Here is a 13070-nt window from a genome sequence, read left to right as displayed (position 1 = left end):
TAGGTTTAAAAAATATGAACTTTTTCTACCAATCTATGTAATATTTTTACTTTAAAAAATTATTTTATTGTTCTTCAATTACAGTTGTCTGCATTTTCTCCCCACCCCTCTACCCCACCCCAGCCAAACCCACCTCCTTCCCTTGCTTCCACCCTCCCCCTTGGTTTTGTCCATGTGTCCTTTATAGTAGTTCCTGAAAACCCTTCTCCCTACTATCCCTTCCCCCCCACCCCCGGCTATTGTTAGATTGTTCTTAACGTCAGTGTCTCTGGTTATATTTTATTTGCTTTTTTCTTTTGTTGATTATATTCCAGTTAAAGGTGAGATCATATGGTATTTGTCCCTCACCACCTGGCTTATTTCACTTTGCATATCATGTATCGTGATACCTCCAACTTTATTCTTTCTAGAGTTTGCTGTGCTTCCATATAAATTTTTGGTATATTTCTTCCAGTTTTGTGGGATAATGCCATTGGTATTTAATAGGAATTCTGTCAAATCTGTGGATTTCTCTGGGTAGTATAGACGTTTTAATGATGTTAATTCTTACTATCCATGAACATGATATATGCTTCCATTTATTTCTATCTTCTCAAGTTTCTTTCTTCAGTATCCTATAATTTTCTGAGTACAGGTCTTTTTACCTCCTTTGTTAAATTTATTCCTAGGTACCTTGTATATTTTTTTTGTTGCAAATGTAAATGGGAATGTTTTCTTAGTTTCTCTTTCTATTAGTTTATTACTGGTATATAAAAATGCCACTAATTTTTGAATATTAATTTTGTTTCCTGCTACTTTACCAAATTCATTAATCAGTTCAGTAGTTCTTGGTGGAGTCTTTGGAGCTTTATTTGTTTAAATATATTTATTGAAAAAATATATTTTATTGATTATGCTACTATAGTTGTCCTATTCCATCCTCTTTTTAAAAAAATTAATTAATTTATTTTATTCAGTTACAATTGTCTGCATTTTCTCCCCATCCCTCCACAATCTATGTAATTTTTATTAAGTGGATTGAAAAATATATTTTCTGTCACTATTTGAAAAATTCACTTTTGCAATGTTAGTATTACAAAACTCAATAAACAAATGTTTTTCTATAAAACATGGCTCCAATTTCACACAGAGATAACTTTAATAATTTTATTTTTTGCTAAGTGAAGCAAAATGAAAATGACTTAGGAAATTATAGAAAAATTAAAATGCAGAAAAAAATGTGTGTGTGTTCTGTAATCATCAGTGTCACTTCTGCATATCTGCAGATAGGTTTAGTGACCTTGAACAATTTACTCAAGCTCTGTCTCAAACTCCTCATCAGCAGAAAGGGAATTAAAATTATACTTACTTAGAAGGTTATCATGAAAATTAAATGGGTCCATACATGTAAATAACTACCTGACACAGAATGTGTATTCAGTGAGTATCACATATTATAATAGAGACGGTACTTTTTGTGGCACAAACCGTAGTCAAAATCTTCCCCAAATGGTGCGACAAGGATGGAGCTAGATGGACATTTGTTAATCCCACCTCTAAAAATTATTTACTCTATTGAAATATTTTTCTATTGATAATGTTCTTACCATAAGGCAGATGTTCTGCAGCACCTGTATTAAAATTTTGCAAGTTTTGACAGTGATCTTAGAATCTACCTGATTAGAGTCCTGCTATAATCTTGGCTTCCATTATGATTTTAGTTCTTGATGTGAAAAGAATTACATGGTTCTTCCCAGGTTTTTTGTTTGTTTGTTTCAGTCTTTAAAAAGAATAACTGTTTTCTTATCAAAAATCAGTCTTTCTCTCCAAAATCTTGAGGTCCTTCCAGTCTCTCCTGAGTTTATTAAATTAGCATCATATATTTCTTCTAGGTAGTATCAGTGCCTTTTCACTCCTTTTATACAATAGATTCTTTCTGTGGTGAATACTTTCTAGGCAATTATTTATATTTAAGGATGAGAATATTTAGGCTCTGAGAGGTTAAGTGTACTTGTAAATTTGAACATGGGCCCAACTGACTTGAAATTTGTGCTTTTCATTACTGCTTAAGGCCATCAATACATGGTGACAAAGACTCTATTATTCCAACACCACAGAAAACAGGAGGGTGGGGGACAGGATCAGGTGTAACATCAGCAGCCAAATAGACTGGGATAGGTGTATTATGTCCTCAAATAGTTCATTCCTTAAAGCTTTTCTAGAGAGCCCCACCCTTTTTCAGATAATGATATTGAAACCATGGTTAGTAAGTGTTAATATTTTTTCCTCTTTGATTGGATGGGTACATGATTCAAACCTTACTGAGGGTCAAGACTAGAAAATCAATTGGTGATACATATGTTCAAATAGTAGTTCATGTTTTAATAAAAATGTAGATGTAGCTCTGGCCATAGTGCTCAGTTAGTTAGAGCAATGTCTCAATACATCAAGGTTGCAGATTTGATCTCTGGTCAGAGCACATTTTTGTATACCAACAATGAAATATCAGAAACAGAAATGAGGAAAAGAGTCCCATTGGATATAGCAACAACAAAAATAAAGTACCTAGGAATAAACCTAACCAGGAGGTAAAAGATCTGTACTCAGAAAACTATATAACACTAAAGAAAGAAATTAAGGAAAACACAAATAAATGGAAGCATATACCGTGTTCATGGATTTGAAGAATTATCATAAAAATATCTATACTGCCCAAAACAATTCATAGATTCAATGCAATCCTTATTAAAATACCAATGACATATTTCACAGGTACAGAAAAACATTTTTAAAATTTATTCGGAACCATAAATGACCCCAAATATGTGCAGCAATTTTGGGAAAGAAGAACAAAGTTGGAGGGGTCATAATACCTGATATGAAACTGTACTACAAGGCCACAGTAATCAGAACAGTCTGGCACTGGCATAAGAACAGACACATAGATCAGTGGAACAGAATGAAGAGTTCAGAAATAAACCCAAGTCTTCATGATCAATTAAAATTTGACAAAAGGGACAGAAGCATAAAATGGAGTAAAAATAGCCTATTCAACAAATTGTGTTGGGATACCTGGACAGCTACATGCAAAAATATGAAACTCAACCACCAACTTATACCATACACAAAAATAAACTCAAGATGGATAAAAGACTTAAATATAAGTCGTGACACCATAAAAGTCCTAGAAGGGAACATCAGTAGGAAAATCTCTTATATTCCACATAGCACATTTTCACCAATAAGTCCCCTACAGCAAGTGACATAAAGGAAAGAATAAACAAATGGGACTTCATCAAAATAAAAAGCTTTTGCACAGCTAAAGGAAACATCAGCAAAGTGAAAAGGGAACCAACTGTATAGGAAAACATATTTACCAATGATACCTCAGACAAGGGTTTGATCTCCAAAATATATAAAGAACTACTCCAGGAAGACAAACAATTCAATTAAAAAATTGGCAAAGGACTTGAACAGACACTTCTCCAAGGAGGACATACAAAGGGCCCAGAGACATATGAAAAGACGTTCAGCATCACTAGCCATCAGAGAGATGTAAATTAAAACCACAATGAGATACCACTTCACACCAGTGAGAATGTCCATCATAAATAAATCAACAAAGAACAAGTGTTGGAGAGGATGTGGAGAAAAGGGAACCCTAGTACATTGTTGGTGGGAATGCAGACTGGTGCAGCCACTGTGGAAATAGTATGGAATTTCCTCAGAAAACTAAAAACAGAACTGCCTTTTGATCCTGCATTTCCACTTTTGGGATTATATCCTAAAGACCCTGAAACATCAGTTGAAAAGAACCTATGCACCCCAATGTTCATAGCAGCACAATTTACAACAGCCAAGTTCTGGAAGCAACCTATGAGCCCATCAGTAAATGAGTGGATCAAAAAATGATGGTACATTTATACAGTGGAATCCTATGCAGCAGAAAGAAAGAAGGAGCTCCTACCCTTTGTGACAGCATGGATGGAACTGGAGAGTATTATGCTAACAGAAGTAAGTCAGGCAGTGAAAGACAAATGCCATATGACCTTACCTATAAATGGAACATAATCAACAAAACAAATACGCAAGCAAAATATAGCCAGAGACAGTGAAATTCAGAATACACTGGCAGTAACCAGAGGGGAAATGGGAGGGGATAATGGGGGAGAGAGAGGAAGAGGTTTTCAGGAATATGTATAAGGGACACATGGACAAAACCAAAGGGGGCTAGGATTGAGGGTGGGAGGTGGGGATGCCTGGTGTGTAGGGTTGTGGGGGAAAAATGGAGACAACTGTAATTGCACAACAATAAAAAAAATAAGTATAATATGGAAAGTACCATTATCTAAGAAACTATAGGTTTCTCCTCAACAAAATCTTGGTCTGATGAACTATAAAGTCTCTTCTCCAAGCAAATAAATAAATAAATAAATACATACATAAATAAATAAAATTAACAAAATTGACAATAAAAATAAAAATAATAAAATTAAATTAAATTTATGGTAACCACTTCCTTGTTTTTATATATTTTAACAACCTTTACATGTATTCATAAATAATATAGTTTAGTTTTGTCTGTATTGGTATGATATTTAAAGAGAATTGCAGTACTACATGTATTCTTTTTGTGGTAAGCTTGTGTCATTCAAAGTTATGTTTTTAAGGCTCACCTCTGTTTTTGCATGTAGTTGTAGTTCATTAATTTCCATTGCCTGAAATTACTTTTATAAATATAAAGCAATTATCTCTTGTACTCTGATAGGCAGTTGGATTTATGCCTTATTTATATTTTGACTTTATGAACAATGCTGCTAACAATCATTTGAACATGTCTTCTGGTCTACACAGGAATACAATTCTCTAGGAAACACACCTATGATTATTATTGCAGAATAATAATGGTATTCCTATTATATGTAATAGAATTTGTATTCTAACCATCTGGAATTATTGCAAACTCCTTATGTTAAGATCATCGTGGTCCCCATTTCGAGTGTCATTGGTTCCGATGCCATCCACAAGTTCAGGGTCCCAAAAGTTTTTTCATTTCTCAGCAACTGGCTACAAGTATAGAGGGGTTTCCACAACCCCAGTCAGATTTGAAAATACACTGAAATGACTTACAGAACTCAGGAATGTTCTATACTTTCAATTACAGTTTTATAGTAATACATACAAATCAGGATCAAAGAAGAGGCAAAAAAGAGGTCAAGGTACGGGAGGTTTCCAAATGTAAAGCTTCCATTCACTCCCCCCACTGAATCAGAGTGCATCACCCTCCCAGCACTCTCCCTGTTCACCAACCAGGAAGTGCCACTGAACTTCAGTGTTCACAGTTCTTATTTGGGGCTTAATTATGCAGACACCATTGATTGAATCAATGGCCATATGATTAAAGATCTCCAGGAGTCCTCTCTTTCCCGGAGGTTGGGCTGGTTCAAAGCCCCAATCCTCTCACCATATGGTTCTTTTTTTTGGACACCAGTCCCATTCTAAATTATGCTAATTATGCTAGTAAATGAATTTATTAGCATAAACTCAGGTATGATCCAAAAGGATCATGAATAATAAGGATATTCCTTATTACTCGGGAAATTTCCAGGATTTTAGAAGCTCAGTGCCAGGAAGTTGGTACAAAGATTATTATTTTTTGACATTCAAAATATACTTTCAATTTTGTAAATCGTATCAAACTTTTATTGAAAGTGATTAACCAAATTACCCTCCCAGAAACATTTTATGAATCCTTATCTCTTCATATGCCAAACTTTAAAAATGTTTACTTTATAAAAATTTCACTGTAACTCCTTTGTAGAGTATCTGTTGTTTTAATTTTTATATTTCTATTTAGTAATGAAGTTGTAACCCTTTCGTGTATTTAGTGACTCTGTATATCTTCTTTCATCTTTCATGAAAACACTGCTCAGGTCTTTCACCCACTTTTCATCTAGGATTTCTATCTTGTTTTAATTGATTTGTAAGCCTTATATATTATTTATTATTATATATTCTGGATATAAACTCTTTGTAAGTTTTAGGTATTCCAAATGTTTTTGCAAATTTAGAAGGTTGAATTTACCACTATCTTAGGTTGAAGTTCTAATATCAGTATAGTCAAATTTACTAATTTTTTCATTTTGTGCATTTTGTAATCTGCTTAAAGATACACACACACACAACTACACACACACATATATTTGCTCTTCATTCATGAAGATATTCCCTTATATTTGTATCTAGAAACTGTTTTTGTTTTACCTTTCTCATTAACACAGTAATTCATATGGTTAAAGATATGGTCATGATATTTTAATAAGGGGTTTAAGTGGTAATGAAAAAAATACAATTAAAACTAAAACCAAAAACATTCTCTGTATCTATGATTCTGTTTATGTTCTGCTTGTTTATTTACTTACTTATTTATTTATTTTTAGAATCAGGAGGAGCAGTACAAATTATGTAAGCTCCCACTACTGGTAGCTGAAGTCCCAAATCTGTTTTTATAAACTTTCTTAGATTTTAAATACAATTTATACAGTTTTTCTACTACCTTTTGAAAAATTTCATGTTCTTTAATAAAAACAAATCTGGACTTAATAAGAAGAAACTTTATTTAAAAGTAAGACTTGCAGTAGGGAGAGTGCCCTATAAGAAATACGGAAGTGTTTTGACCTGGCTGGTGTGGCTCAGTTGGTTGGAGCATTGTGCTGAAACCCAAAGGCTGTGGGTTCACTCCCCAGTCTGGTCACCTATGGAAGGCAACCAATAGATGCTGCTCTCTGACAAGAATGTTTCCCTCTCTCTTGTCCTCTCTCTCTTCCTCTCTCTAAAAACAATGAAAAAAATGTCCTCTAATAAAGATAAAACATATATTTATGAAAGTATCTCAAAAATCAGGCCGGAAAGTCTTTTATTGCAAAGGCAGGGAGGGGTAGAGAGTGCTTTAACAGAAATTTTCATGGAGATGTGAATAGTAAGGTAAAATGTCCAGCAGGACCTGAGAGGAAAAGTGTCTGGCTGTGGTTAATCAATTCTTGTGATAGATAAGCTTATAAGAGGCCACCTTTTGCATTTTAGTGCTTGCTCAGAAATTGGAGGAAGGCAGAGTTTATTGACCTGTAGTGGGCAGAAAAGCCTGACTAAAGTTTGGCTGAGACAAAGCAGAAGGTAAAAAATGGACAATTGTGGATACTTGATCAATATCTACCTTTCTAATATTTTTCAAAACTTTTTAAATAAGCATTATTTTCTTATGGCATACTAACTTCCTATTAATCAATCACAAAAAAAAAAAGATTCTCTTTAAGACAGTTAAGGGAGTATCCAAGGTAAAGGGCAAGGAGGAGGTAGTCAAGCTCTTGTCAGTTGCAAAGGGGATAATATATGTGCATATATCTAGAGTAGAAAACAGGGAGGGAGGTATAGGAAAATGTTGCATCAGTGTCTCCTGAGAACAACGGGACTGAATAAGTCATATCCCTTACCATTTAGACATAAGTATGTCCAAACTGCTTTATGCATTCAAAACCATTGTTCAATCAGTAGACATGCCAGCTACAGAGTCACCAAGCAAGTACAACAATTGAGTCCAGTGCCCTTTGGTAACAAAGAATTCCTAACAAGTGCAGTAGCAACATAAGTAGGTTTTACAAGTGTGATAAAATTAATTCAGGGAAGATTCATTCTCATTGCTATTTGCAAATACTTTCTTAAGTTTAATTCAATGTATATGTGATGAATTACCATATTCCCATATATATTTGTTGTCTCTCTTTCAGTTATCTTTCTTCTTCTTCTTCTTCTTCTTCTTCTTCTTCTTCTTCTTCTTCTTCTTCTTCTTCTTCTTCTTCTTCTTCTTCTTCTTCTTCTTCTTCTTCTTCTTTGTCATCGTCATCGTCATCGTCATCTTTGTCTTATTCTTATTCTTATTCCTTGCCTGAGGAATAGAACTCACAATGTTTTGGTCAATGCAATGACAATCCAACCAAGTGAGCCACACTGACCAAGGCCATTTATCTTTCTTTAAAACAATACTAAATTAGTCTTCAAACAAACATTATTTAAAATAACTACAGTGATGTAGATTTTAGCATTTTCTTATGAAGTAGAATTCTAATGAATTCTGATACTAGAAAATAATTCTCTGGCAACACTAAGTGAATTTTTTTTCCTAATTAATTACCAATTTGCTAGATGTGGAAATTCAGTGAAAGGAAATAAATAACAAATACATACTTATTTAGGGATTGAGAAACTAGTTGGTGGATTACCCTTTCAAAAGAAAATATTGGAGAAATATTGTTTTGAAAAATGAATAGGATGTTGCAATTATACATTCAGGACTCAAAAGAGCCCACACAATGATAAATATAAGAAGAGAATGAGAAAATAACTTTAGGAAACACTCAAATGTCAAGACAGTCAAGATCTTAGAAAGGAAATTGAGCCAAAGTCTAAGTCAAGAGGAAAAACAAGAATGCTTTTTTTTGTTGTTGTTATAATACCCCCCAAAAGATGACAGTATCAGTGATAAAAATGAGTCAGAAGAACAACAAAAACAAATAAAATAAGTGTCATGCTGGTCAAGCTCTATACTGAGGAGACTCAACAAATAATACACATTCTGATACCGTTTTTTTTTTAAACTTAAATATTTTGTTGTTTATGCTATTACATTTGTCCCAATTTTTTCTCCTTTGCCCACCTCCACCCAGGCTGCCCCTACTCCCACAATCAACTTTTCATGTTCATGGGTTATTCATACGTGTTCTTTGACTAGACTAATCCCTTCACTTTCCATCAACCAGTCTCCACCTCTCCCCTCCCCCCTTAGAGCTGTCATTCTGTGGCATGTTTCCATGCCTCTGGTTCAGTTTAGCTCATTAGGTTATTTTGTTCACTAGTTTCCACTTATACATGAGATCATATATTATTTTTCTTTCATTGACTGGCTTATCTCACTTAGCATAATATTCTCTAGTTCCATCCCCACTGTTGCAAAAGATAAGAATTCCTTCTTTTTTAATGGTGCATAGTATTCCATTGTGTAAATGTACCACAGGTTTTATTTGTTTGTTTGTTTGTTTTATCCATTCACCTACCCATGAGCACTTTGACTGTTTCCAAATCTTGGCTATTATAAATAGCACTGCTATGAACATAAGGATGCAGGTATTATTCTGAATTGGTGTTTCAGGATTTTTAGGGTATATTCCAAGAAATAGAACTACTGGGTTAGAAGGCAGTTCCATTTTTAATTTTTTGGAGGAAATTCCATACTGTTTTCAACAGTGGCTATACCCATCTGCATTCCCACCAAAAGAAACCATCAACAAAATGAAAAGGGAACCTACCATGTGGGAGAACATATTTGCCAATGATAGAGAGGACAAAGGTTTAATATCCAAAATATATAAAGAACTCATATGACTCAACAGCAGGAAGACAAACAATCTAATCCAAAAATGGGCAAAGGACCTGAATAGACACTTTTGAAAGGGCAACATACAGGTGGTCCATAGACATATGAAAAAAAAATGCTCATTATCATTACTCCTCTGAGGGAAGCAAACTAAAAATGCAATGAGATATCACCTCACATTTGCCAAAATAGCAGTCATTAATAAATTGAAAATAAATAAGTGCTGGTGAGGATTTGATGAAAAGGGAACCTTGATACCTATTTATGGACAGATTATTATAAAGATGGCCTGAAATTTGAAAATATTTTTTCAATCACTCCTGTTAACACTCTGACCTTATATAAACATATTAGTACAGAAGTTCTTAGAAAAAATAAAACTAAAAACAGGTGAATTTTAATTGAGTGAATAGGTATAGGCCTGTTTTTGTTGTTCTGAGTATAAGTACATATAAAACATAAAGTGCTTTGATAATTAAGTAATTTATAATGTTTCATCTGTCATTCATTAGATTATATATATTTAAAGATTGTCCTAGATTTTATATATATGTTTGTGCACCAAATAGTATAAAATTCAGCAATAATATTTTTTCTAAGACATATATATGTATATATCATTTTATCTATCTATATATAATTTATGTATTTTCCTCACTGAAATAAGAAAAATCTAAAGTATTTTTTTTAACTTTCAAATTAAAACAAGATAATGAACATGTATTTCACATTCTGTTATGACTAGTAAGTTTGAGGGAAAAAATGTTAAGGCCATGTCTTCACTTTATCAAACACTATGAATTGATCTCAATCATCAATGTTCTTTGAGTATAATTAATATCTTCTGATTATCATCAGGAATGTAGGAAGTGGAGGACTTGACAAGATAAGTCATAAATTGATAATGGATTATGCCCACCGAAGTAATATTTTTCAAGGTTGCTTTTCAAAGAGAAATCTGCGTGTGTGTGTGTGTGTGTGTGTGTGTGTTTTCTGGACTTACTTCTAGGTTCACTGATGGGTGAAGAAACAACCTAGGTAGTACAGTCATTATTTCATCTCTCATTTCAGATGTCTGTAACAGAGACATATGTGCAAGGTCAGAGAATGTTATGAAAAAAGCTAGTCCAAAATAGGTTTTGGTCAGAAATTTGTCATCAGTTTTGAATGACATTTCTAACCTGAACACAGAGAACTAACATTGATTCACTTGTGAGGCTTCTGTTGACACATTCTCTAGCAGGAAGGTCTGGCATACAGTGGAGCATGTTTGAAAGCTCCTTCATCTCTTCTACAATATATTATTTAAAAATGTCAGACCTCTTTTGTTGTTCTTGGATCCAAATGTTTCAGGGTGAACTGCTTTTACATACACAGGATCACTTATTCTTTTTTTAATTATACATTGTGACCCTGCCAGTGAAAAAAATAATAACATTTATGTAGAGTATTGTTCTCTTTCTACCTCTTCTTGATCATATTAAAGTTATATTGCTGCATTTTTTAATTTCCATCTTAAATTTGAAATAAAATTAAATCTTTTAATTAGTAATAATACAATATTAGCTAACATTTTAATAGCAAAAGAGATTAGTTTTTCTTTTTTTCAGTCTATGTAACAGTCTAAACACATGATAGGTTGTGGGTTATAAAAAGGAACAGAAATCTGCAATTGCTGTGTATGTTTGACCTCAGGGTCCCCTTCAGTGATCCTACTCACTTCTTGTAAGACATTGGACTTTTGTAATGTATAGAATGAATTTATTTGCTCTAATACTGCATCAGAAGTATCCCAGAAGCCTCAACACATTCATTGAAAGGATGCCAATTATATTCATAGCTACTCTTTCCATTGTTTAATTTTCATAATTATTTTACAAATATTGAATTTCGTAACTCATATATTTAACAGTACTCCTGTAATAAGTAGAACTCTAAAAATATGTTAAAGTGAACAAAATGCAGATTTTCATCAGATATTTCTGTCCAAAAAAACAACATCACACTTAGTCCTGAGGAATAAGGACTCCCACTATAGTTCTCCATTTAAAACAGCCTTCAGATATTAAATACAAAAACACACACATGCAAACCTCCTATGTTCAGCTATATCTTGGGTGCTCTCGTCACTTGGAATATGACACTTAGTCATTACACAGTAACCCTAGACATTTGTTCTTATTAGCACACAGTTCCTGCATTAGGGAATCACTTCTCCTTGTCTCTGATCTTGTAGACTCAAAATTACAGGTGTCTGCCTTTTAATGGCCTTTAGTTTTGTACATTCTTTCCCTGCCACAGAGACAGACACTGCTTCAGATCATGAAAAGTGTATCCGCAATAGATCCACTAAGGTCAGAGAATAAAACAGATATAAATATTAAAATAGAACCCAGGACAAATAAATCACTGAAATTTTAAAATAAATAGAAACCATATAAGAAGTCATACATTTATTTTTTCAGCATAATATGTTCAAAATATCACATGTTTTAAGTTCATAACATATATTTTGGTAACTTACATTTTGATATATGTTCAAAAATATAATGCGGAATAAAGGAAGTGGCCAAATTCATACAAACACACATGTACAATCACTAAAAATGAGGAAAAAATATGGAAGAGATAGAAAGTAGCCAATAATTAAACAGAGAAGGTAACTGATATACCATATAAGGGTTTAATTTATAAAATATATAAAGAACTTATATGACTCAGCTCCAGGAGGACAAACAACTCAATTAAAAATGGGCAGAGGACCTGAATAAACACTTTTTCAAGGAGGACATACAAATGGCCATAGACATATGAAAAAATGTTCTATGTCACTGATCATCAGGGAGATGCAAATTAAAACCACAATGAGCTATCACCTCACACCTGCCAGAATGGCTACCACCAATAAATAAACAAACAAGTGCTGGTGACAATGTGGAGAAAAGGGAACCCTAGTGCACTGTTGGTGGGAATGCAGACTGGTGCAGCCACTGTGGAAAACAGTATGAAGTTTCCTCAAAAAATTAAAAATGGAACTGCCTTTTCACCTAGCAATGGCACTTCTGGGAATGTGTCCTAAGAATCCCGAAACACCAATTCAGAAGAATATATGGACCTCTATGTTTATAGCAGCACTGTTTACAACAGCCAAGATCTGGAAACAGCCTAAGTGCTCATTAGTAGATAAATGGATTAAAAAAAAGCACTGGTACATTTACACAATGGAATGCTATACTATGTAGCATTAAAAAAAGAAGGAATTCTTACCTTTGCAACAATATGGATGGACCTAGAGACTATTATGCTAAGTGAAATAAGCCCGTCATACGAAGACAGATGATCTCACTAATAACTGGAATCTAGTGAACAAAATAAACTAACATGCAAAATAAAATCAGAGCCATAGATACATGGAACAGACTGACCACTGTAAGCGGGGAGGGAGAGGTGGGAACTGCTTAAAAGAAGGTTAAGGTATTAGCCAGTGAACATATGTGCATGACCCATGGATGTAGACAACAGTGTGGGGATTGCCTAAGGGAGTGTGAAGGGGCTGGGAGGAGAGGGAAAAGCAGAAAAAATTTGGACAACTGTAGTAACATAGCACTAAAATATTTAAAAAACAGCCAAGGTAATTCCAATACAGAAAATGGCATAATGTTCA

Source organism: Desmodus rotundus, chromosome 1 (genome assembly GCF_022682495.2).
Source record: "Desmodus rotundus isolate HL8 chromosome 1, HLdesRot8A.1, whole genome shotgun sequence".
NCBI lineage: Eukaryota > Metazoa > Chordata > Mammalia > Chiroptera > Phyllostomidae > Desmodus > Desmodus rotundus.
This window is presented reverse-complemented; position numbering follows the sequence as displayed.